Below are 26,192 nucleotides of genomic sequence, written 5' to 3'. Positions count from 1 at the left end.
ATAAATATTATAATCAACTAAGGAGTTTTTTTAAATAATGATGCTTGGGCACAACCCTCAGGACAATTAAAAGAGAATTAAATCAGAATCCCTGTTACCACCTAAAAAAAAATTAACCTCAGAAAATGCAAAACTAATGCAGAAGGTGGGTCTCTTTTCTCCCTCTGGACCACATTCTCATGTTCAGAGAATTCAGAGTGACATTACCAAGGCCAAGAGGTTCATAGCCGAAGAGGAAGACAGTGTGGGGCTGACCCAGAGGAGGGAGGGCCACTGCCTTCATTCAGGCTTCAGTGCTCTGACCTGCTCAGAAGGCACACTGGGGCCTCAATTCCATTATGATATGGGATCTTCAGAAGCTCCCCGGCCAGCACCCAGGCCTATAGAAAGTACCTCACCTACCTAGGGCCCTGAAGCACAACTTTTGATTCTGATAGCAGTCAAACTCAGGGTTCTCTGCCTGATGCATATAAGAGCCAATCTATGACCAGTGTTTCAAAGGGAGGAAAGTTTTTATTGCAACTCAAAGCAAGGAGAACAGATAGAGCGTATGGGCTAAAATCAGTTTCCCCTAGTCTAAGGAGTTTAGGATGTCTATGGATTCAAACAAGGGGAGATGGAGCTGTTCCCATTACAATAACAGGTATAAACAACTGCACTTCACAAATGTAAAGGAGCAGGGCTAAGCTATAACTAAGCTAGAACAACCATTATAATAACAAGTAACTTCACTGTAGTCAGCAGTTAATTCTGGGCTGACTCAGTTTTCTTCTTTAACATTAGGGGTTGTCTTTGTGATTATAAAACTCTTAAGTTGTAAAATAGGATAAGAGGGTATAAGTAGAACCAGTCATGAGATTTTTGCAATTTATAATTCAGTGGGTTTCAGTAATTTTGGGCATTTTCTTTTGTCTATTCCTCAGCAGATGAGAAATAAAAAAAGGTATCCATATAGTAACTCAGTCATCATAAAGTATTTGCTAAATCTTAATTTCTCAGTTGCAATTCTTCCCTTTTGTTTTTGTTCATTCCTCAATCTTGAGGGATATCTGACGTCTTCATGCTAGTCAACCTTATGGGGCAAAAGAATGAAACTGGTTGTTTTGGAAAAACTGGTAGTTCTCGGTTTCAGTGTTTAACTGGCAAGGGAACAATCCAGAGGCTTTAAGTCTCTGAAAAATAAACTTAATAAATAAATTGAAAATTATAGGTTTAAATAAAAGGAGTAGAAGGATTATGATTAGGTGATTTATTATAGATTTTTAGATAGCACCCAGGGTGTTTCTTAGGGTTTTCAGGAACAGTGTTGGCAATATCTGGCTGAGGTCTACATAAGAGTAACCTCTGGAGTGACTTCCCAATTCTATTTGAAATCTCTTAGCTATTGAAACTTTGTTTTATTTCTTTTCCCCATTTTGATCATGAAAGTGTTGCCAATCCTATACTGCCAGGGAGGTTACCCCTGGAAATCATGTCCCACGGTGCCAGGGAAATTTACCTCTGGAAGTCATATCCCATGTTGGGACAGGGTAGAGGAGGTAGTGAACTTATTTGCAGAGTTTGGTTTACAGAGAGGCCACATGAGCAACAAGGAGATTTTTCAGGGGACTGACTCTTAGGCATTACCTCATTACAAAAATAAGTGTTTTTTTTTTTTTTTTGAGTGCAAGCCTCAAGATTGAGGACTTAGCTTATTAGCATTTTTCTTTTTATTAGGCAGGGTTTATATATTTTACAGTTTATTTTTATAGGTCTCCCTATTGCAAGTTTAAATGGACATAATCTGTTTTTTAAAAAAGGGGTAGATCTTAGCTTTAGACTTTGAAAAGTTTCTTGATTACAGTTTTAGTAAGTTGGGAGCCCTTTACTGCTTGAGAGAATAGCAGGAATTGTGCAGGTGGAGAGGTTTAATAGTTTTTTTTCTAGTCCCTCAAGAGACTTTGTAAATTAAAAAAGAATGCATATATATACACACAAAATTATATATTTATGACTAAAACACTCTGAAAAGTATCAGAGCATTACATTAACTTATACAGGATACCAAAATAGCATTCCCTATTCTAGGTTCCATGTAAAATAAAGCTGAATTTGGTTGTCCAAAAAAAACTGCCAAGACAGGTTAAATCAGATAGTGTGCCACAGAAAATTTAAATTTTGGACACATGCAGAATGTTGTTCTCACAGTAATGTAAGTCTTACAAATAGACAAAATAATCTTTTACCCTGTATTCTAATTCACCTTAGCCCTAACTAGATCAGCCCAATCACATCCCTAATTGAAGTCTGATCTCTACTTCAGCTTCTTTAATGGTTGCTGTATGGAGTAATGTTGCTCCTTTAGTACCTCAAGAGCTGGAGAATTCTAACTCTGAGTCTCAGCTGTCACACTAACATCCAAAGCTCCAATAAGCTACCAGGCCACACACCCAAAGAGCAAATCACCTCAAAATTTAGAAATAATGAGGGCCCAGGAACAAATGTGACTCTGTAAGAGTTTACAGTCTAGATTCTAATTTTCTTATGATAATTTCCCAAATGAAGCTATTTCCCAAAATACAAATATTTGACAATTAACTTATATTGAGGTCATCAACCACAGACCATAGCAGAAGTTTAGTCTCACCTTTTACATTTTTACCAGAATTTGTTAACAGATAGAACATAACTTATACACTTGCCTTTCTTTTCTTTTAAAATCCCTTTCCATTGAAAATAAAATTCTGACCTATAGCTGATCACATGCATGTTCAGAGAAGCATCAAAGTAAAATAATGTACCTGACAAGGAAATTTGATTGTTTCTGTGACATAAAACATTTTTTTTTAATGACTAAAACTGACTAACAATACTATATTGTTGTGTAATACCATGCAGATCACTGTCAGGACATAACATGGACAGTGAGAACATTGTCAAGCCTCTAGGAATTGTATAGGAATTTTTAAATATTTATATAAACAACATTTCACCCATACAAATTCAACCAAGATTAGAAAATCCCTTTTAATTTTTCTAATATTTCCCATGCAACTTACAACATAGCAAATAAACCTTACTATTTCTAGCATCTCTCTTTTTACAAGGTGAAATAACAAATCCTTTGCAACACTTTAAAATGAAAAGATATCCTTTAGGGTTTGTTTTTGGGAAGGCAAAGTGTCAAAAGTTATCATATTTGAATATTATATTAAACAGAAAAATGGTTCACTGTGAAGGAATATTTGGTTCCCTATTCAGCCAGTAATAACAACAGAGTAAAATAAGAGTTAATAAGATTGAAGGGAAAAGAACAAGTTCTTTCAAAAATGAGAAGACATTTCCAAAATAAGGGATGATAAGGTCAACATAAATAGCAACAAGGACATTATTCTATGACAGAATCTCTGTTTTGTAAACAGAATACTCAGAAAGTTAAGAAAAACTTTTTATAACCTTTCATCAAGAGCAGGCCAACAATTTGAATTACTTCAACAGAGAGAAAACTAAACTCCAGTTTTGTGTGAATACAATTTGATACAAAAGCTCTTAAAAATATACCATAAACAGGGTGGGCCACAGTGGCTCAGCAGGCAGAGTTCTCACCTGCCATGCCAGAGACCCAGGTTTGGTTCCTGGTGCCTGCTTAGGCAAAAAAAAAAATCATAAACAAGTCTGTCAAATTTTAGACAGCATTGACTACCACAAAAAATTCACTTCCACAAACCCTCTACAACTTTCCATATCCATTCAGGTCTTTTACTACATATTAAAACTAGCCATTTTACTGTAGGACAAAACCACAGTACCATAATCAAGCTTATCAAATTTTAGTCAGCACTGCCTATGAAAAACAAAATTCACTTTCAGAAAACTTCCATAACTTTCCATATTCACCCAGGCTTTGTCTTGCACTTTTCTGAGAACAAAACTCTACTTCTTTCCTTAACAAAGCACATTCTATATACTTCTCATACGCACATACCTTTTGTTACCAAAAAGATATTTTATATTGTCTTCAAATATCCTACAAAACCTAATTATTCCTAAAATAAAGTTCATCAAAATAATAATTTAATTTCATTAAACATAAATTTACATTTTCACCATCTTATAGGTATAATGCTAGCTTATTTTTATCAGTAAACTTGTATAAATTTAGGGAAAACATACCCAAGTAGAAAAAAATTGTATTTGTTTCATTCAAGAGTCATCATAGGAATCCATAGGAATAGGACTAGACTTTGTCACTACATTTTTTGCAGCTCTATTTGCTTTTTTTTTCTTCCCCATGAAAGTTAAAAAAATCTTTGTTTTCATAACATGTTAAAATTATGAACAACCTCAAAAGCATACTGATTATCAAGCTCTGGAAAATACACTACAATTATTTAATGTGTCCCAAGCTAAATCCAGGAAAACTTTCCCATAGCTCTCAAAGACATTTTCTTTTACCTATGAAATTTGACAATTAGATTTTATTCAATTACCCCCAAACTAATGCTATGTAGTTCTAATAATGGTTCATTTACTGTGGCTACTTTTGCAAAGATATTATTGTAAAAAAAAAAAAAAAAAAAGTAATTTTAAACTGGAGAATACTCTCAGAACAAATATGGCCTATTCCACAAAATTTCCTTTGTGCTTACAATTCCTGATCTCCAGGCCCAGCAAAAAGAATTGTAAACCAAACCCACACTTATCCCATCTTTCTGCACCCAACTCTGACCCCATAGCTGCCCTAACTAGGTCATTCATATTTGGTCAAAATTTAAGAGACCCTGGGGACAGGGATAAATGAGATAGAAAGAATGAGGGTTGTTTTGTTGAATTTGGTTTTTAAAAGCCTCAAATGAAGGCATTGGGATTTACGAAAGATAAGGTGGCCTTATTAAGGATGAGAGTTCCTATGCACTCCTTTTATTTATTTCCAGTTATCAGATCTATTTTGTTTAAGGATGTGACCCTATTGGAAAGTCTTTGCCATTTCTGGAGGCAGTCTTGGCCGTTACATTGAAAGGCACTTTGCTTTCTCAGAAAGCAGAGCACAGCACTGGGAGGTGAGGCAGGGTGGGTGCTGCTGCCTTGGGAAATTCCAGGCTGCAGTTTCTTTCCAATGTCCTGTTTGTTTACAGTAATTACAAGTACTAACATCCTGAACCCCAGTACCTAGAGGTGTTCCTTTTTTCCAAGTAGTTTTGTCTATTTAGATTTCTACCTGACCTTTACCAGCAGTCCTTACAGAACTGAGCTCTTAATTTCAGAGACTAGATTCTTAAAAATCTTCTACACTCTGCTCCCTCCTGAATTTTCCTGGCTTCAAACGAAAAGGTCTCAGTTAAATCAAGGCACAGAGGGAAAGGGCAGGAGGCGTTTAAAGGGCACTAGAAGCTCAGTTTTTAATTTTTTAACTTCTGGGGTTCTAGGAAAAAAAAATATATATATATATATATATATGTATATGCACTTATTTACCTTAAAGCAATTTGAATAGAGTTCTTTTATGAATTTTTTACTAGTTAATTTGGTATTACTATCTGGAGGTAAGAAAATATACATTGAACAAACGAACAGGTGCAAATAGAAAGTTAGATAAGTCAAAAAAAAAAACCCACAGAAACACAAAAATATAAAATTCATTAATTTGAACCATGCTTTTTAATTCTTTTCTGGTATGACTTGCAATTAAGATATCATTCATATACTGTATTAATGGAGCAGCATCATCTGCTAGCTTTCTCTCCTAGCTTCTGCTTTCATGAAGCTCCCCTGGAGGCATTTTCCTTCGTCATGTCCAAAGTTCTCTTGTTCGTGGACTCTCTACTTCTTGGTGCTGCAGCATTCTCTGCTCTCTCCAAATCTCCTTTTTTCCAAAATGTTTCCTCTTTTACAGGACTCCAGAAACTAGTCAAGACTCACCCAAATGGGTGGGGATATGCCTCCAGCTAATCCAGTTTAACCATCACTTGATTAAATCACATCTCCAGGGAGATGATCTAATTACAGTTTCAAGCATACAATACTGAATAGGGATTAGAAGAAATGGCTGCCTTTACAAAATAGGTTTAGGATTAAAACATGGCTTTTCTAGGGTACATACATCATTTCAAACCAGCACAGTTGCCAAGATGTTTCTCCTTGTTTCTTATCTGCTTTTGGCTTTGCTTTTGCAATTACCATTCTCTGTTCTTTTCCTGTTATTAAGGTATCTTACAAGGCTTGAACATTAGCCCAAACTGGGTTATAGATGGCTAATATTGAAGCAAATGAACTATTTTCTTTGGGACTTCTCTGCAGAGTGGAGTATTATTTTCCTAGTTACATAAATTTGATGTGGAGAATGAGATATGCCTATACACAAAACTTCTGGGCCCCCCTGGTTGTCTATTCTTGTAGACACTTGCCAGATGGGTAGAAATTTTGCTGGTGGCTCAGCTGCTGATTTTAGAGAGCAAACTTTAGAAAGGCTGAATTGAGTACACTGATGGGTATAGGAGGGGAAGACCATTTCTATCTCAGGCGCTTTTATCTCCGGTAAAGGGGCATACAAAGGAGGGGTTAATAAAGACTCTAATGGATCTTCCAGACTTGAATCAGGGAGGACATTTTTCTTTTCTCCACTTATATTTGTAGGTAAAATTCAATATGTTCTCTTTAACAGTGACTTTTTTATGCTTTCTTTGTTTTATTTATATATATATTTTAAAAAGCCAAAAGTATTCAATTGATTTTATGCCAGTTACCTTATAGGTAATGTCCAGCTTATATATAGATTTTTTTTAATTTGATATTTCTTTTAATTTAGTTTTTAAAAATTGTGGCAGCATACATACATAACATAAGATTTGCCATTAAAATGACACTTTCAAATATATGATTCGGTGGTATTAGTTACATTTACAATGTCATGCTACTATCAACATCATGTATTACCAAAACTTTTTTTATCACCCAAAACAGAAATTCTCTACCCATTAAGCAATAACTCACCATACCCCCCTCACTTTTTTTTTCTTTGAGTGCATGGACTGGGAATCAAAACGGGTCTCCTGTGTTGTGGGTGAACATTCTACCACTGAATCACCCATGCACCCTCTCCCTCACTTTTTTTCTTCAATGATTTTTTTAAATTGAGATATAATCATTTAAAGTGTACAATCTATGGTTCACAGTATTATCATAAAGCTGTGCATTCATCATCACAATCGATTTTTGAACATTTTTATGACTCCAAAAACTGTAAAAATAAAAGAACACCCAAAACATCCCATAATCCCCATACTTCCTATTGCTTATTTATTTTTTGTCTATTTTTTTTTTCCTTATTCATCTGTCCATACACTGGATAAAGAGAGTGTCAATCACAAGGTTTTCACACTTGAAACATTCACACCTTAAAAATTCTTTAGTTATTCAACCAATCAAGGTTATTGTATTCCATTCAACAGTTTCAGGTACTTCCCTCTAGCCCCTCCAATACACCAAAAAATGAAAAGGATTATCTACATGCTGTATAAGAGTAACCTCCAGAAAGTCCTCTCAACTCTTTGAAAATCTCTCAGCCACTGAAACTTTATTTTGTTTCATTTCTCTTCCCCTTTTTGGTAAAGAAGCCTTTCTCATTACACAATACCAGGGCTAGGCTCATCCCCAGGAGTCATGTCCCATGTTGCAAGGGAGATTTACACCCCTGGGAGTCATGTCCCACGTAAAGCAGTGAGCTCACCTGCAGGTTTGGCTTAGATAGAGAAGCCATATCTGAGCAACAAAAGAGATTCTCTGGGGTGATTCTTAGGCATAATTATAAGTAGGCATAGCTTCCCCTTGTGGGAATAAGTTTCCTAAGGGCAAGCCCCAAGATCAAGGGTCCTTTGATCTCACACTAAAGTTGAAGTTTTAAAAAATACAGTTAATATCATCCCTTATCCTTTAGTCTGATTTACCTTAGCCCTACCCAGATCAGCTTCATTTATATCTCTAACTGAAGTCTGATCACTTTTCCAGTGTTTTTAACAGTTGTTGGGCTGATGCTGACTTTCTTAATTGCAGAACTCTAGCTCTGTGCCTCAGGTGTCACACAAATATCCAAAGTTTCATGGAATGACCAGGTTAGTCACAAAGAGCTCAGCATCTCAGAATTTAGAAGTGACAGTTACCACTCCAGAATAGATGTGACTGCTGACTTTTGAGAGAGACAAATAAAGGATAGAATATACATTATTTCATTTCATTTCTGCTTTCTTTTGCAGAACAAATCTAATTGTAACACAGTGTTCTTTTTTATAGAACCATGTTCAGGCCATTTCTCTCCTTATTCTAAATCATATTGAAGCCCTACTATATTACAATTATTAAGTAAAAAACCTTTTCATAGACTCATAACTAAAACCTTTCCAATTTTTCAAAATACAGCCCAAAACTATATTATATTCAGGAATGCCATTAGAATTAGAATTCCCCATTTTAAAGAGTTTCAATAATTAGTAACCAGTTAGGAACAATTGAACAGTATAAATGCAGTAACACAAATTAAATTAAGCAGCAAAATACTATATCTAAGTAACACCAATTAACAAACAGGACAATAAACATTTACTTAATTTCATTAAATACCAAGTGTTGGGTTACTTATTTTTCAGGAGTATACTCAATAGACCAACTCAGGTCAGGGCTTTGAACCCTGTACAGAATGATAAATGAGAAGAGTAGAGGTCAGAGCAAGGAGGATCATCCTGGAAGCAGGACCTGGGCCTCAAACCCAGGCCCAGGGGGCTCAGACTCCCTGTATGATCTTCCGAGTCCACTTCTACCTTGTGGACCTACTCACCCCATCAGGTGTCCAGACCTGGAGGTCTGGAACTGCTTCTTCCCTTGGAGTTTTAAAGTACTGAGGAGACTGGGGTTCCAGCAGGGCAGAAGAAAACCCGGGTTACAGGGCCTCTAGACTAAAAGTTTCTAGCAGTCACAAAAGGCTTGTTACCATGATTACCTGTTCTGCAGGGACTCTGGAACTTCTGACAGCCAGATTCCTTATTTATTTATTTTTTCAGACTCCTTATTTTTTATGGGCATCGTGCTTCTCAGAGTTGTCAAATTGATACCAATAAAACCTGGGGGTCTCTGCCCAATGTGCATAGTCAATTGTATTAGTTAGGGTTCTCTAGAGAAACAGAATCAACAGGGAACACTTGCAAATATAAAATGTATAAAAGTGTCTCACATGACCGTGGGAATACAGAGTCCAAAATCTGCATGGCAGGCTAAGAAGCCAACGACTCCGATGGAGGGTCTGGATGAACTCCACAGGAGAGGCTCGCCAGCCAAAGCAGGAATAGAGCCTGTCTCCTCTAAATCCTCCTTAAAAGGCTTCCCGTGATTAGATTAAGCATAACTAGTTGCAGAAGACACTCCCCTTTGGCTGATTATAAATGGAATCAGCTGTGAATGCAGCTGGTGTGATCATGATCTAGTTCTATGAAATGTCCTCATTGCAACAGACAGGCCAGCACTTGCCCAGCCAGAGAAACAGGTACCACAACTTGGCCAAGTTGACACATGAACCTGACCATGACATCAATCTACAACACCAGGGTTTCAAAGGGACAAAGAGTTTTATAGCAATGTGAAGTAAGGAGAACAGACAAGGACTATGGGTCTAAAATCCTCTCCCCTAGTCTAAGGAGTTTAGGGTGTTCATGGATTCAAACAAGGGGAGATGGAGTTATTACCATTAAAATAACAAGTATCAACAATTCCACTCTACATATGTAAAAGAGCAGAGTTAAGCTAGAACTAAGCTAGAGTAGCCATTATGATAAGAAGCAACTTCCATGTAGTCAGCAGTTCATTCATTCAGGGGTTGTCTTTGTGACTACAAGACTTCAAAGTTATAAACAGGATAAGGGGATATAAGCGGCCATGAGTTTTTTACAGTTTGCAATTCAGTAATTTCAGTAATTCAGGATTTTACAATTTGCAATTCCAGATTTCAGTAATTCTAGTTATTTCTTAATGGCTATTCTTTAACAGACTAGAGAGTAAGAAAAAACCACCTGTATAATGATTCAATTGTCTTAATTATTTATTGAATCTTAGTTTCTCAGTTGTAATTCTTTGTTAAGATTACTCCCTCCACCAAAGATAAAAAAGACTCTCTCCTCCTTCTATTAATCCCTCTCCTATTTATCTAAGAACTGCCTCCTTCCCATCTTAACCTAATCTGCTTCACCTACTCGCAAAAGAAAGGGGGCTTGCTCTTTTTCTTACATATTAGGAGGTCTTATTACACTTGACAATGGTACTGACTTTTACTCATGGAATTACAATCCTATCGAGTGGCTTGTACAGTGCATCACCTGTACAGCTGTATATGGTGGCCCTGGCTCTAATGATCCCAAAAGGCCATGGACTGGGTGAGCATTCATAGACACAAAAGTGCAAATGTCTGAATATAATAGACACACACACACACACACACATACACACAAAGGCAGTAAGCCAGCAGCTTAGTCAAGAAAGAAAAATAGTCTCAGAAACAGCAACAACAAAACCAGGAGAATGACCCATTTCAACCTTAAACAGTAATCAAACAGTTGCACATAAACTGTGACTTTAGTTGCTCCTCCTTAGCCCTAGAATATATGCTTTTCTTTTAAGAGCTTATGTAATGCTCTGAATTAAATATTCTGTAATAGAAGTCAGTGTTCTCTTTCTCTGTAGGATGGTAATAAAGAGACTGGATACATGCCCTAGTGTTTAATTATCAAGTTAGATGATTAATAATTGTGCATAATGCAAAATTTTCTTTTAAAAAGTAGTCTGCTACAACGTAGCATCTCATAGGAAGCAAAGCTGAAATTGTTCTGCAATTTCCAAATTTTTAATGCTAGGTCTTCTTTACCCTCGAGTCATCATTATTTGTTTGCTGCTTCTGTTATCATCGTTATTGTTATTACTTTTTGGTCACTGTCATGAGAATTCTGCTTTAGAAACATGGCGATTGGAGAGTGGGCGGGAGAAGGGGAATGACATTTTTATGGAGTCTGAAAACTGCAGCTCTCTGCATCTCCTGAACAGGCTTTCTAATATGTTTTCGTCAAAAAGAAAGCTTTGAGATTCGATTTTTATCTCTAGTTTTCATGAGATCCTAGTGCATGTCACAATGTATTCTTTGGTGAATAATCCAGTGGAGGGCAGGGAGATCAAATGGGGGAAAAAATCAAATTAGATTAGCCAGAAGGCACTAAATCTGCAATGGGATCAAACAATCCCCTACACTTTTTTGTTCATCAGTTATATAATTATTATTTCTTATCTACAGGGTCAATATGGCTTTTTGTAGGACATGTAATCTCACAGTTGACTGAATATGGCTGTACCTTCGATCTCTAATCTTCTTGAAAGTTTAGTTTCAACTCACTGACCACTTCAGGAGACAGGCAGAGGATCAGCTCCACTGTAAGTCACAATCAGTGACAAAGAGAAGTTCCTCTTTTGGGAAAAGGCATCCCTGCAGAGCCAAGGGATGACCTATTCCTTTCTTAGAGAGCATTTTCTCTCTGTGGAAAGATGTATTCCTACCCTCACCCCCCCCCCCCCCGCCCCCCACATACATGCACGACTTGCTTTCACAACTGTTCGCTGCTGAGCATGTCTGTTTTCTTTCACACGCCAAATGTGGGAATAATATTATCTCCCCAGGAGTCTTTTAAAGTTAAAGAAACAGGGTTAGCAACTGTTACCACAACAGACAGTCCACATTAAGTGTGCACAGTCCTGCTTTTGCATGTGGGAATTCAGTCCAATTCAAAGATTTCTGAAACACCTTGCAGAGTCAATGCTCAACTCTGTGCAATGAGGGGGCAAACATCCAGTCCTTAAATCAGGGATTTCTTTCTTTTTTTTTGTATGCTGTATGGCGGGGTCACCTTTCATTCTGAGTATCCCGTTATTGCAACACCAATTGTTGACTTTTTGCTTGTTAGTTGGGTTTTGTTTGCTTGTTCCTGTGTCTGTTGGGGAAGTGCATGGACTAGAAATCGAACCGAGGTCTCCTTCAAGGCAGGCGAGAATTCTACCACTGAACTACCCTCGCACCCTGGGATTTGTTTTCAAACTGCCCAGCCTACTAACATTTTACGTTTGTATGAGGATCAACTTTTCACAGATTTCACAGATCAACTTCTAGGTTGATCTTTGGGGTCTTCATCTTTCAGTCAAAAGCTTAACCGAAGCTTCTTACTATAATTGTGTCATTGGTGGGTCTAATACTAAACTCTGAATAATAATGACTAATATTTACAACTAAACAATTCCAGAATGTTTTTACAGCCATTGAGAAAGCATAGTAGGCATTCTGTAGTGAGGGATGGATGAATTAATTTAAATTTACATGATTTTTAAGAGATCAAGGAAAGCTGCCAGTGTTGAGAGGATGGGTAATTCGAACACTTGTGGGTGTCGTAGAGTGAGCTGAGAATTTTTCAAATGTATGACAACCTATTTTCTAGATTTTTCCAAAATAGTTCTGCTATCTTGTTGCTATAAATACTCTCATAGTAGTTATACTGATCACCTTGATTTTTGGTTTAGAGTCAGCATCATTAAAACCCAAGTCACTTTTTGGAGCATATCCAGGACCTTCGGAAGGGAAGAGAGGTCTTGGGTCACTATAAATTTTTGAAGCTATAAGTACAGCATATATGTGAGCCAAATCAGGGTTACAAAAATTGTATAATTTAAATATTGCCACTTAATACCTTAACACAAAAATACAATTCAATATAATTGTACTAATCACAAGAAATTTATAAAATTCTGTGAACTTGTGCATGCACACATATCCTATGAATGGTGTGGTTTGTTACTGGGACACTTAATGATTTAATATAAACATCTTCTTTTGGTCTGTCCCTAAAGCTCTGGCTACAGGGACATTATGTAAACATCTAAATGGGAGGTGCCTCATAGTTGTGTGTGGAAATAGCCCTTCTGGTCTGCAGTGGACCGACCTTAGTGTAAATGCTAATAAACCGGCCCTGAAAATTAGCACAGGACCCGCATCTGCCTGTTCAGAGCCTAACAAGAGAAAGCACATCCATATAAGCAGGGCAGCACTGCACGGACTCTCTCCTTCTCCGGCCTGGCTTTGGCGCTTGGGAAAAACTGCAGTCTGGAAATAATTTCACAGGCTGATACATTTTTTTAAACTAACTGCAGGGTTGTTAGAGGCTCTTACCCAGTGCTGTTTTTTTCCACAGTAGCCTTAAAGGAAGCAATAAGTAAAGCTCAAACAGTATCCAGCATTCAAAAGCTCACTGGCTGCCCACCTGCAGCCAATGTGGGCTTCCTGCGGTAAACAGAGGGAAATGCACCCCTGTGTGAGAGAACCATTTCCTGACCCCACTAGAAGAAAACTTGTTAAAGGTAAAATAAAATCTTCCCACGGAGCTGTTAGTCACCAGGTCCAGCTCTGGACAAGAGGTTGGCGTTTGTTGAGTTTTAGGGGAGTTTGGCAACAGAGGAAATGAAAAGTTTTACTTACTTGTATGTCAGTCCGCATTTGACTCAGATATTAGCACTTACTAGAGATGAGGTGAAAAGGTTTCCTACTAACTTAAGGAAAAAAAATATATAACATGGCAACAATTTATAAGTAAGTCCTGTATGTTCCTTCCTTATACAGTATGTTCCCTCCCTTGCCCTCCCCGCGTAAGCAGGGATTGGTACTGGGCTCATGGAATTTCTTTCCTCAGTCGTAAGCACAGCCCCACCCCTACGCCTCTGTCCTTATCAACAGCTGTCCAGGGACCAAGTTGCTTCATTAGGTAAAGCCTTGGATCAACTGTACATCTTATCTTTAAGCCTGTATTTCTTTTAAGGATTGAAGGGTAGAGGGGGTAGAGTGCAAGAGAAACTTTAAGTTTAAATTTTGCCTCAGGTCCATTGCACCAGATATCATTGAAAAAGTGATGTTGTAATGACCAAGAAACTAGACTCAGGGCTCTCATTCACACATCTGCTAAGAAATATTGAGGCGCAAATTAAAGTATCAGATATTTAAAAATTATAACAGTTTTTATGTAGCCCTAATTACATGCCAGACAGGATGCTAAATGCTTTTTATACAGTAGCATAGTCAATCCCCTCAGCACTCCTTAGAGGTTTATATTATTTGTCCCCTTTTGACAGATGAACAAACTGAGATTTAGAAAGGGTAAATGACTTGTCCAAGCTCACATGGCTCATTCATTTAATATAGGATTTGGACCCGGGCTGCCTAATTCCAACCACCAAGATGACACAAAGGGAAATACGCCTTCTGAAACTCTCATGCATTTACCATCCATTCCAGCCATTTGGGATTTAACGTAGTCTAAAATGCTGTATCAATTTGCATGTCAAGTTTTATAATTCCACTAAGATTATAGACTCCTTGAGGTTAAATACTGGGTTTTCTACTTTATGTACTTCAAAGTGTCTAACACCGCCATTTGCACAAAATAGGCCACAAATAAATACACACATTAATAAATTTAAAGAGGGGTGGTACATTACCAATTACCCACTGAGTAGAAGAAAAAGTGAGGCATATAGAAAAAGATATATATATATCATTGTCCTTTCCTTTCCCAGGGTGTGGGTCATTTTTAAAAAAGCATATTCCAGGTTTATCTTGAGCTCTGAATTAAGGAAATATTATATCCTTATAATATCAGGTTAATTAATTTCTGTAATAGGTACATTGTGAATCACGATGGCAGTGGAAGCTTCCAAAAACATCCTGGATATGTCAGGGGAAAATGATTCCAGCAAAACACCAATGTAAATCAAGAGTGGTTCCCACAGGCCCAGATTCTTTGAAACTTCAGAGGCTCATCCCTTTAATCCTCTCCCTCTCTCCTGAAGGCTTATAACTTCTGCAATGGCTAGAGGGCAGAAGGAGGAACAGAAACTCAGGCCTCGTGCACACGTGAGCAGAAAAGAGACTGGGCAAAGGAGGGGTGAACGAGATAAGCAGCAAAACATTAAGAAGCATATCACTCAGGGACAGAAACCCTAAGGACCAAGATAAGGAAAGTTTATAGATTCCCTTCAGTATGGAGAGAGATGCAATCTTAATTATAGCATCAGATAAAAACAAGTAAAGGAACTTTGTTCTTTTCTTAGTATGGTGGCTGTGTTGTCTCCAGTGTCCCTTTCTGAGAAGTGTGCCCCATGCACACACGTGCACACACACACACACACAACTGCCCCAACAGCACTTGATTCCCTCTTTCTTGTCTTTATCAAAGCACACATCTGTAACTCTCCTGGACTATTCTGGAGTCCAGGCCACCTCTCCCATCTCCTGGGTAGGTGCCTGTAAGTATGTAGAAAGTAAGGACAGGACCATCAATACGGTAAAGTGAGTCAAATTTCAACTCCCCACCCCCCATCCTCTCTCATAATTTGGCATGATCTATCAACCAGATTTTATTCTTTGTTTCATATACATAAGCAGGATCCTTTAACTTATCTTGGTGGAGGTGGAGGAGAAACGCTTTCTTCCTCACATCTGTCTGGCTCCATTTCTGGAAATAACATGTGGCCAAAGGCAGGGCCCAGCTTTTGGATGACTCTTCCCTTCCTGACCTGTGTCTCAGCCAGCAGTGTAGCAGCCAGCAGTGCACATCTGTGCTCGTGGCCCGGGAGAGGAGGGATGCCCTCCCAAATGGCGCCTTTGGCCCCTGACACACAACTCCAGTTTCCCCACCTGCATGAGGGGCCTTGTGCTGCATCTGCTATTTTGAAAGTGAAAAATTTGCTTCGGTCTTTACCCATCTTTGCGTAACCTTTCCTTGCTTTTGCATGCCAGCCTGTACCTGTCGCAGTAGCCTTCGGGTCTGCTGCATTTTCATGACAGATGAGCCACCAGTTTCCTCTTAGAATGGTTTGAATGGCCAAGCTCAGAGCTGTGTCATGAGTCATTCATCGCCACAAGTGCCATCCACTTTTTAAAAAGGGTCACTGTTTGTGCATCACTTCCAGGCTTCCATGGTGGGGACCAAGAAAGATAATGAAAAGATTGGAAATTAAAACGTGAGAATGTGCCAAGTTTTATGCAAAGAGCCTTGCATATTTTATTTCACTGAATAATCAAGACCAGCATAAAGAACAGTACTATTTTTATCCCCCATTTTTCGAAAGAGATTTTGTAATTCCAAAATAGTAATCCCATGGGTAACTGGTAACGTAGGGATATGCACCAAAGTTAGGGCTTTTTCACCCTATGGCATCTGGTTCTCCAATGTTCAGCCCGACCCTTCCTCACTGGTAGACTGCCCTGCAGTTAGGATGGCTGTGACTGGCCTTAAGTCAATCGTGGTCATTCATAGATCAGGGATTGTTTCAGGAACTCAGGCTTAAGCCAATCACCATCTCATGTTTTCCTAGTAACAACTGCTGATGCAGGAAGAACAGATGACTCAAACTGGTCCAAGCAAATGAGAAGGAAGAACTTGAGTTTCAAAAATGGAGGAGGAATGTTCTCCTCTCTCTCTCCCTCAGAAGTGAATATGGTGCTGAGTGTTCCTGGAAGCCATCATACTACCATGTGAAAAATTCACCTTGGGATGAAGTCTTCTTTGTAAATGACAGTGTGGGTTGTGGATGGCTCAGCAAACTGCAAGATCAACAAACCTTGAAGCCTGCCCTACTTCTGGACTTTGTTTTCTATGAGCCAGTAAAGACCTTCATTGTTTAAATCACTTTGAGTTGAGTGAAAATTCCCTACAACTGAAAACATCTTAATCTATACATAGCCCATGAAATCTCCTCAAAGAAGAAAAAGAACAGCCACAGCCCTGATAGATGATTTCCCTCATATAAGAGAGCTCTCAATGTGCCATTTTTATAGATGAGGAGGCTGAAGCCCAGAGAGGTTAAGTAACTTTTCCTGGGTCACACAGCTAGTCAGTGACAAGACTGGGATTTGAACCTATAAAGGTCTTAATGCAAGCTGTGTCTTTTTTCCATTGGAAATCTTGGCCAATCATGAATGGTATGCAGATCATATTCCAGTCCTGCGCAGAGCTTAGGCAAGGGCTCTTGAGGATAAAGGCTGTTTGAACAGAAGAATGTCAGCTGTAGCAGGGAACTTGTGTGCTGGGAAGGGAGAAGCAGGAAGAGTCTCTTTTATGTCTGGGCCAACGTGGCAGAATAGGGAATGGCTCTGATTCAGAGGCTAATCCCTGACCCATGGTCAATGGATGAAAGGCCAAAGGTTACTCTACCAGATTGTGTGTGTAAGATGACTGGAAACACCAGCAAGGAGTGGCTCAGCTACCAGTGGAGGGCACAGCAGCTCAAGTGGAAAGCCCTAGAAAAGACAGCAGCTGGTAAGATATAAAAAAAAAAAAAAAAAAAACAGGAGAGGGGAAGAGAATCCACAGATATTTATTAGGAGCATGGTTATTATGAAAGTGATTCCCTGCCAAACTATTGGTTCATTTTTCTTGCCAATGCTGAACTTTGTACATGTTTCTAAAATCTGTTTCTAGTGCATTTTTGCATGTAACATACTGTTTTCTGAAAACTGGTTACCACTCTATCCTGAGTTCTTGCTCAAAAAGTTACAATTGAGTTTCAAAACTTACAGTATTGTGATATTCAGCCACCTTTCCTAATCTCTACCTGTTTCACAGCCTCCACATATAGCTGGTCACATTGACTGCTGCGCTGTTTCAGGACCACCGTTCACATGTTTCCCCTTGAATGGTGCTGTGTACAACCTGCACAACCATACATAGGGTGCTGCCCAGTTCTCTAACTACTCCTCTTCTGCTAATTGTCTAAGACATTTTTCTTAACTGTGTTTGTGCCTATTTCTACTATTATAAATGAAAAAGATTGGCCAATGGTTGCCGCAGTTGCTCAAGCAGTCCAATGCAGTGGAAAATGCTCTGGCTTTGATTTCAAACAGACCGGGACTAGAATTTTGAGTCTGCCACAAGTTAGCTAGTTGAGTGTGGCTGTATTAACCAACTTAGCCACTGTTTTACCATCTGTAAAATGGAAAGGACTGCTTCTGCCTTGTGGTGTTAATGGGGGGATTAAATGAGATAAAACATGTCAATGTATATTTTTGTGGTGATAATTATTATTATTAATATTATTAAAGTCCCTAGCATAGTGTCTGCAATGGGGTAGGTCTTCAATAAATTCTCTTCTTGAATTTCAATAGCAATCTCAGCCTCTCTTCTCTGCAGGGTGTAAACCAGGTCCAGCAGATGCCTTCATCCTAAATGAATACCCTCTCTTGAATGTTTTCCAAACTGGATGGTAGAGCACTTGCAAAGTGAGCTCCCTTGAGAAGTTCTTGGGCAGGAGAAGAGATTCTTTGGTCAAACATTTGAAAAGTACTACATTCAATACCTGCTCTCTTTTTTTTTTTTACCTTTTTTATTGTATTTAACATATATACAAAAAAACAATAAATTTCCAAGTACATTTAAGCAATACCTGCTCTTGAAGATTCTTATTGTTCTTGGCATATTAAAGGCTTTGAAAAAATCCCACTCCGAAGAATTTGTCTAAATGTGTTAACTGGATATTTCTCAAGCTAATTTGTCCATTGATTCTTTTTCAGAGGAAGCAAATTAACTGTGCTTCCTAGAATAGACATTGGGAAATGTTGATTTAGGAATGGATGCTAAGAATGTTGAATAGCCCTAGGGAGAAATTGGTGTAACCAAAAAAAAAAAAAGCCACTAAATACCAGAAGAGATGACTGGTATAAAGTTCTCCTGCAAAGTACAACCATAATAAGGGTCTAGGGTTGAAACTTAATAGATAGATAATATCCCCTCTGAGAAAAAAAGGAAAAGTGAAGAAGGAGAAGGATGAAAGGGGGCAAAAAGAAAGAGCGAAAGCATTCATCACTATGTTAAGTATTTATTGAGCAACTACTATGTGAAGGATGCAAAGATAAATGACATTGTCCCTGTATTAAGGATATAAAGGAAACAGAGAAAAGAAAAACAGAAAGGGAGGAGGCATAGGAAAATAAAGATAATAGGTTAGCAAGGGAAAACATGTATTCGATGAAAACCTTATTGATATATATCAGTGGTAAAGATTCCAGTCCATTGCACTGGACTGCCTGGGCAGCAACCTAACTTTAAGTACATAGTAGTGTTTCAGCAAATGAATTGATTATATCCTTGTTGGTGATTTTTTTAACATTTTATTTTAAAGAGAATTCTGCCCAAACGTTTAAACTTTGTGCAGGGAAATGAATGAATAAAAAATAATTCTATTTGAAAATTTAAGTTACTTAGGTGGGCAGCAAATTAGCTAAAGGTAATAATGAGATGGCAACAATATGAGTTAATATATATGATGCATTTCTAAAGCAAACATGGTGTATAGACAATAAACAAGTAAAGAAATAAATGAACAAGACCATTTTAGGTAATGGAAAGTCTTATTTAAACATAATAAAATGCGGCATGTGTTATGTCCTTCAGGACAGGGGGGCTGGGAACAGTTGGGAAGTTAATTTAGATTGGTTAGGGAAGGCTTCACTGAGGAGGTGACATTTGACCTGACACCTGAAAAATAGGTAGGAGCCAGCCATGCAGAAATCCTAGACTTTCACTTCAAACAAAGGGACAGCAAGCACAAATACTGTAAAGAGCACCAGAGCACAACAGTGGGACCGTGCTGGTTTGAATCTGCTATGTATCAAAAAAAAGCCATGTTAATTTAATACAATCTTGTGGGGGCAGACCTATTGTGGGGGGGGGGGACTTTTGATTCGGTTGTTTCCATGGAGATGTAACCCGGCATACTCAAGGTGGGTCTTAATCTGCTTGCTGGAGTCCTTTAACGGAGAGACCTTTCAGAGAGAGCTTAAAGACCAGAGAAGCTAAGAAAGAAAGAAAATTCACATAGAGACATTTTGGAGAGAAAGACCAGCAAACTTCACTATGTGCCTTCCCATGTGACAGAGGAACCCCAAATTCCAGCAGCCTTTCCTCTGATAAGGTACTCTCTTGTTGATGCTTTAATGTGGACGTTTTCACAGCTTTAGAATTGTAACCTGTAACTTAATAAGTTCCCTTTGTAAAAGCCAATCCACTTCTGGTACATTGCATTCCAGCAGCTTTTGCAAATCAAAACAGGGACTGACTGCAGTGGGCTAGTGGAAAAGAGGCAGACCTGGAAAGACGCATTTATTGCTCTAGAACAACAGTGCTTGACTCCTAGCAGATGCTCAATATATGTTTGCTGAATGTATGAATCAAGGGTGCTAAAACCAGGACTAAATAAAGTGATTCACTATCCTCATTCCAGTAATACCTTTCATATGTTCTTTTTTTTTTTGGAGGAGGGGATACTACAATCCACAAATTTCCCCTATTTTGTTGTTTTACCTTCGGTCCCCCATAAATTTATATCTGTCTATAGTGGCGCACTCAGAGATGCCTATTTAAAGGACAGATTTTTTTTATTTCAAGGACATGGAGCTCAACAGCCATGCTTCAATTTTATTTTGGATTTTTCTTCTTATATGCTTTTGCATAAATCTGGGTTGTGCAGCAATGGGAGATAAGAGACCTTTGAAAATGCTTCCTCCAATGCTTGCAGCTGCCTCTCCTCTGTGCTGCAGTGATGGGAGGAGTCATCTGCTCTAAAAGAGTAATTAAGCCAAATGTTTGCTGGGAATCTAAAACATGTCCTTCTAAAGCGTAGATGTAAATTGAACAGTAATCAAATAGGAAACCGAAATATTTATTGCACTACAAAGCATAACTTCAGAAATACTCTCAACCACAAGAGGAAATGAATCGAATTGCTTTAGAATCCAATCTTCTTGTATGCTTTATAATGCTAAATGTTATCACACAAGCTGATCATTTACTTCATGAGCCTGATTTTAAACAAAAATGACTTGTGACTATTTCTAAAGTTCAAATCAGTCTTTAATGGGAGAAAATCTGCTCCTATTAACAATATTCCAAAGAATGTGTTCTGAGCTTTTTAATTAAGTCTAAAGAGGTGGTCCAAAATTGTTCTAAAAGAGGAACCATCCCGGAAATAAATGAATAGCTTCCCAATGCAACATTCAATTAAATGCACAATTTTTTCTAAGATTTTTAAAAATTCAGAGACACCTCATAATAAACGTATGCATATTTAGTTTGTGGTACATTAACTTTTCCAGCTTGCATCTTAGTTAATTAAAAATGGTTCATTACTGCTTTTATAAAGTATATTTGAAGGAACTATTTATTTTCTCATGGGAGGGGTGTTACCTAATTTAGTAATGCATGGTGCTGGTCAAAAATTTTTAACTATGCAAACAGTTATAAAAATTATTAACTATTTCATAAATACTTTATCTTACAGTTCTAACTTTTATTTTTTAATTTTATTTCATTTATTTTTTATTATTATTTTTGTTTTGCATGGGCAGGCACTAAGAAATGAACCTAGGTCTCTTGCATGGCAGGCGAGAACTCCACCACTGAGCCGTAGTGGCCCGCCCACAGTTCTAACTTTTAAAAAGAGTCTTTCCTTGATGAAAAAATCATTCCTGATTAAATGCCATAAGTAATAAACTATTGAGGAAGAAAGAGGAGGAGAAGGAAGAGAGAGAGGGAAAGAGGAAGAGGAGTGGGGAAAGAGGGAGGGGAGGAGGAAATGGTGAAGAAGTAAGGGATAGAGGGAGGGAAAAATCAAAAACCTGTGTGACTTAAAGACTTCAAAATTCTAGCCAATAGCCTAGTGATTTCAAATAGTATTCATTACAAAAATGTTCACAAATCAAAGTTATTCATTAGTTTCTGCTTCATTCCCAAACTTCATTGACGGTAAATTAGGATTTCTCTTGGCCTATTAATGTATGTTAAGTTTAATTTAGTAGCAAATTCACCCAGACTAGCCAAAGCCCTTCAAACACACACACACGTTTTTTTGCATGATCTCAATGGACAACTTTAAATAATTTACCAGCTAATTCAGCCTAAAGACTCAAATCAGTAATGTACGTAGACACAAATTCATTCATTGTAATCTCAGAACAAGTCACAATAGTATATTATAAATAATAGCAGCCCAGGAGACTGATGGGGAAAGGCAGGCTTAGAAACTTCTCTGCATCACAGAAGATGCTCCTTCATTACTTTGTGAGGTTTGTTTGGTCTTCATTCTATGTGACAAAGATTTCTCATAATGGACTGGTAAATGCACTGTGGCAGATTTCAAGAAAAAGAAGACAATTACTAATAGTGGGAAAGCTTCATGCTGAGGTCAAAATCACTTTTGTGGGGGCAAAGAACATAGGGGTTTCTACTCATTAGAGAACAAATCAGTGATGGGGAGGATCAATTCTAGTTACAATGAAATAGAAAATGCTTCACATTCCAAACCATTTCAGAGACAAAGATTGCTCTAGAAACCTAGAGCTAGTTATAGAAAGCTGACTTTGAAATGAAACTGCCACTGGGAAAAACGGAAACAGAAGAGCTTAAATATATTTCTTAAAGCTCCCCAGGGCTTTTCTTTATGCCCAAGGCATTTCTGATAGAAACAGCCTTAAGAGACAAGAAAGAGTGTTGTTTTCAAAATCATGATTGTCTTTTTGGAACATTGAAAAAAATATGTATTTTAATTCTTCCACTCCTGCTAATTGTGAGCAAAACTTATTTTTGAAATAATTCATATATCTACCAATTACTTAAATTATTTAATTTTGCTAATCTTCTAAAAATACTTAGATATTGATTCAGGAGTCCAGCAATTTTAAAACTTCACAGCCAAATTTCATTTAGGTACTGAGGTTATAGCACTGAACAAGAGTAACAAACTCCTTACTCTAATGAAGTTTAGGTGATTGTTAGAAAGGCAAGGGGTTACAAAAATTAGCAAATAAACAGGAAAAATAACAGATGGTGCTAATACCAAAGAGAATTATAATAGACCAATGTGTGCCCTTCTCCCTATGTGGGACATGCCATACAGGGATGAAAGTCTCCCTGGCTGTGTGGCAGAGGACTCCCAGGGATGAGTCTGGTCCTGGCACTGTGGGATGGACAATGCCATCCTGACCAAAAGGAGGAAAAGAAATGTAACTAATAAAGTATCAGAGGCTAAGAGCATTCAAATAGAGGCAAGAGGCTACTCTGGAGGTTACTATTATGCAAGCTTCAGTTAGACATTGCTACCTATCATAACTTGCCAAACCTCAACCAAAACCATTCCAGCCAATCCTAAAGAACAGCTAGGGCAATGTGTAAGATTCTACAAAGGTTCCATGCACTAGGGTAACTTTCCAGAAACCTACAGATGGGTCCCTGGACCAGATAAGTCCTGAAACATAGAGGGGCCAGCCTTTCCAGAAAGACCATCAGCTAGTTCCATCTTCCTACCCCATATTATTGACAGCCCCTTCCAATATGAAAAAGTTAGAATGACCATAGCCCAAATACCTCTAAAGAGTAGGATAGAAAGATCAAAGGTGATGGTGGAGTTATACAGAGAAGGCAGGGTTTAACAAACGAATCTGATTACTGAATCATTAAACTGATATTTCTTTTAGTCTCCAGTATCTTAGAGCAGCTAGAAATAAAAACCTAAAGTTGTGGAATTGTAACCCGTACAAAATTCTGAAATCTGTTCTGCAACTAAGTGTTGTGTTGTGCTTTGAAATGTATTGCTTTTATGTATATATGTTATTTTTCACAAAAGAAAGAGAAAAGAAGTTGACTGTGATTGTAAACAAATATTTATTCCTTCTAGCCTCCTATATTCTGGAGCAGCTAGAAGGAAAAATCTGAGATGATGGTATGGTAGCCCACGACAAACTCTGGGATCTTGTGCTTTGAAACTATTGCTCTTTTCTTTCTTTGTTTTGTTATATTATACAATTAAAAAAAGTTTTAAAAAAATAGGGCAATGTGATAGAGATGGGTGGCTATAATAGATTGACTGGTTAGGAAGTTCCTTTCTGAAGAAGCTATAGTTAAGCTGAGTATTGAAGGGCAAAAAGGAGCCAGCTATGCAAAGATGAGGAGGGAAAATCATTTCAGGCAGAGGAAACAGCCCATGTTAAACCCTAAGCCAGAATGAGTCAGGTTCACTCTAGAAGCGGGAAGAAGGGTAGGATGGAATGAGTTCAGAAGGCTAGGCATGGAATAAAACCCAATCCAGAAATGATCAGCTGTAGCTGTATTGTTGACTGAATTGAGAATTGTCAATCCATCAAAGTTTTGTTAGTCCATTTCAATTAGTTTTTCTTCTATCACCCATCCAATATATATTGCATTTTTAACCTTCTAAATTATCACCTTAATTGATTCTACTTTCTTGTTCAAAAACCATCTCATTGAGCCAGCTGCCTACAGGATAAAGTTCAAATTATTTAGCTTGACACTTAGAGAACTCCAAAAACTTACACTAATATAATCAGCTTTATGTTCCTCTGCTCCTCTAATGAATGTTCTCCTCTAGCTAAAACCCTTCTTCCAACACTTATTTTATCCTCTTGATTGTGTGTCTCATGCAATTCTCTATGATCCAGTATGGCATTCTCTTTTCTCTTCAACAAATTCATATCAATTTCTATCAGAAGTTTTTTTGTAGCTAGCACAAGAAAACCCAACACAAAGTAGCTTAAATTAAAAAGGGAACTTCTTGGCTTGAGTAAATTAAAAGCCCAAAGTTAATAAGCTTTAGGCAGGTTTGATCCAGAGGTTCATGGTGTCATATACTTTGAGATGACTGTCATTCTGTATGACTCCATGTGTTACTACATTTCTAGGCTGGACCCCTTTGGGACAGCCAAAAATGGCTGCCACAGTTTTAGGCCCAGATGGTTTCCCTGCCATCCAGGAGCAGAGACAGTGGTCTGGTAGTGCCCATGGGACAGAGAAGATACTTTTTTCCAAAAGCTTCAACAACATTTACTCATTATTCCTATAGCCATGCCTGAATCGCACTGTGTCCAGGTGGTCACCCCACATGGATCTAAAAGAATATCTCTTTTAAAAATTTAAACCACAAGGCTCAAATGGTATAGGAGAGGGAACAAAAGAAAATGAAGATACTGTTGCCAGAAAAATAGGGAATTGGATGCCAGAAAGGCAACCAACATTTGTTCACCCTACTTTTGATAATAGGATGATTTTGGTTAGGATTTAAAGAAAGTCTGACACAGACTCAACAGAAGAAATGTGCATCCTTAAACAATAGGAGATCCAGGGCAGATCAAGCTCCAAGGCAGACCCAGAATACGCAGGTCTGCCACTCTGCATCTCCCCTGTTCTCTGGGCTCAGCCTTCCTCCATGTATCAACTTGTTCGTCAAGTCAGACTCAGGATCTCAAAATGGCTGCCAGGAGTAACTGGAGCAACTTGCATCCTTTTCCATGTATGGTAGAAGAGAGTAAAAATCACTTCCTCATTATGAAATAAAAGCCCTTCATTTTGGCCCAATGTGCCAATACCAGGTCCTGGGGAAATAACATACAGTGATTAGTTTAAGCCTACTACACTGAACCAATTATGGAGGAGGAGAAGCAGGAGAAGCTAGGACCACTATGATTAACTTAGCATTAAATCAATCAGGAGTCTCCTTGGAGATTAAGTTTGAATTTGTTTCCCTTGAGACATGTGGACTGCCTGAGGAGTGGGTGCTGAAAATAATGGCCTCCTGTTAAGAAGAGCAAATGGATGCTGGTTAGCAAGGTATATTGTCCACCACATTATACTTCAAAGTACAAAATGGGTCCACCTCCTCCATGAAGCCTTCCCAGATTACCCAACCAGATGCAACCACTCACTCTCTGAATTCCTTCAGGACTTATTCTCACACTAACGTCTGACACACACATTGGTGATTCCCAACCTCTGAATTCACCTGTGCTTAATAAAATAGCTTGATATGAGCCTAATTAAATAGTGAGAAGCTCTGATAATATATGATTTGGCTAATATTTTGAGTAAGAATCTGGATAATATGTAAAAACTCAAGTGGTAATAATACGTTTTGTTATGAAAGCTGAATAAGATAAAGGAGAGAAAGCCTCTTTAATTGTGAAAAGATGTTTAAGCACCTTTTCCATTTTAATAATATAAATAATAATTGTGATTTATATGATCAAACCACATATAGATTTTTCCAGTATTCCTCCAGTTCTAATCTTGCAGTCATACATGAATGTTTTAAGA

At 38.0% G+C, this 26,192-nt stretch overlaps 1 long non-coding RNA gene across 1 annotated transcript; it reads left to right on the top strand.

Annotated features, from left to right (window-relative positions):
- The first annotated feature begins 386 nt into the window (after positions 1 to 386).
- LOC143690169 (uncharacterized) lies at positions 387 to 16,616 on the top strand. Its single transcript, XR_013179020.1, has 3 exons — positions 387 to 643; positions 11,300 to 11,436; positions 16,414 to 16,616. It is a non-coding gene; the product is annotated as an uncharacterized LOC143690169 (long non-coding RNA).
- Positions 16,617 to 26,192: the final 9,576 nt, after the last annotated feature.

This window comes from Tamandua tetradactyla, chromosome 7 (genome assembly GCF_023851605.1).
Source record: "Tamandua tetradactyla isolate mTamTet1 chromosome 7, mTamTet1.pri, whole genome shotgun sequence".
NCBI lineage: Eukaryota > Metazoa > Chordata > Mammalia > Pilosa > Myrmecophagidae > Tamandua > Tamandua tetradactyla.
The sequence above is the reverse complement of the archived record's forward strand: the minus strand, read 5'-3'. Positions and strand labels throughout refer to the sequence as shown.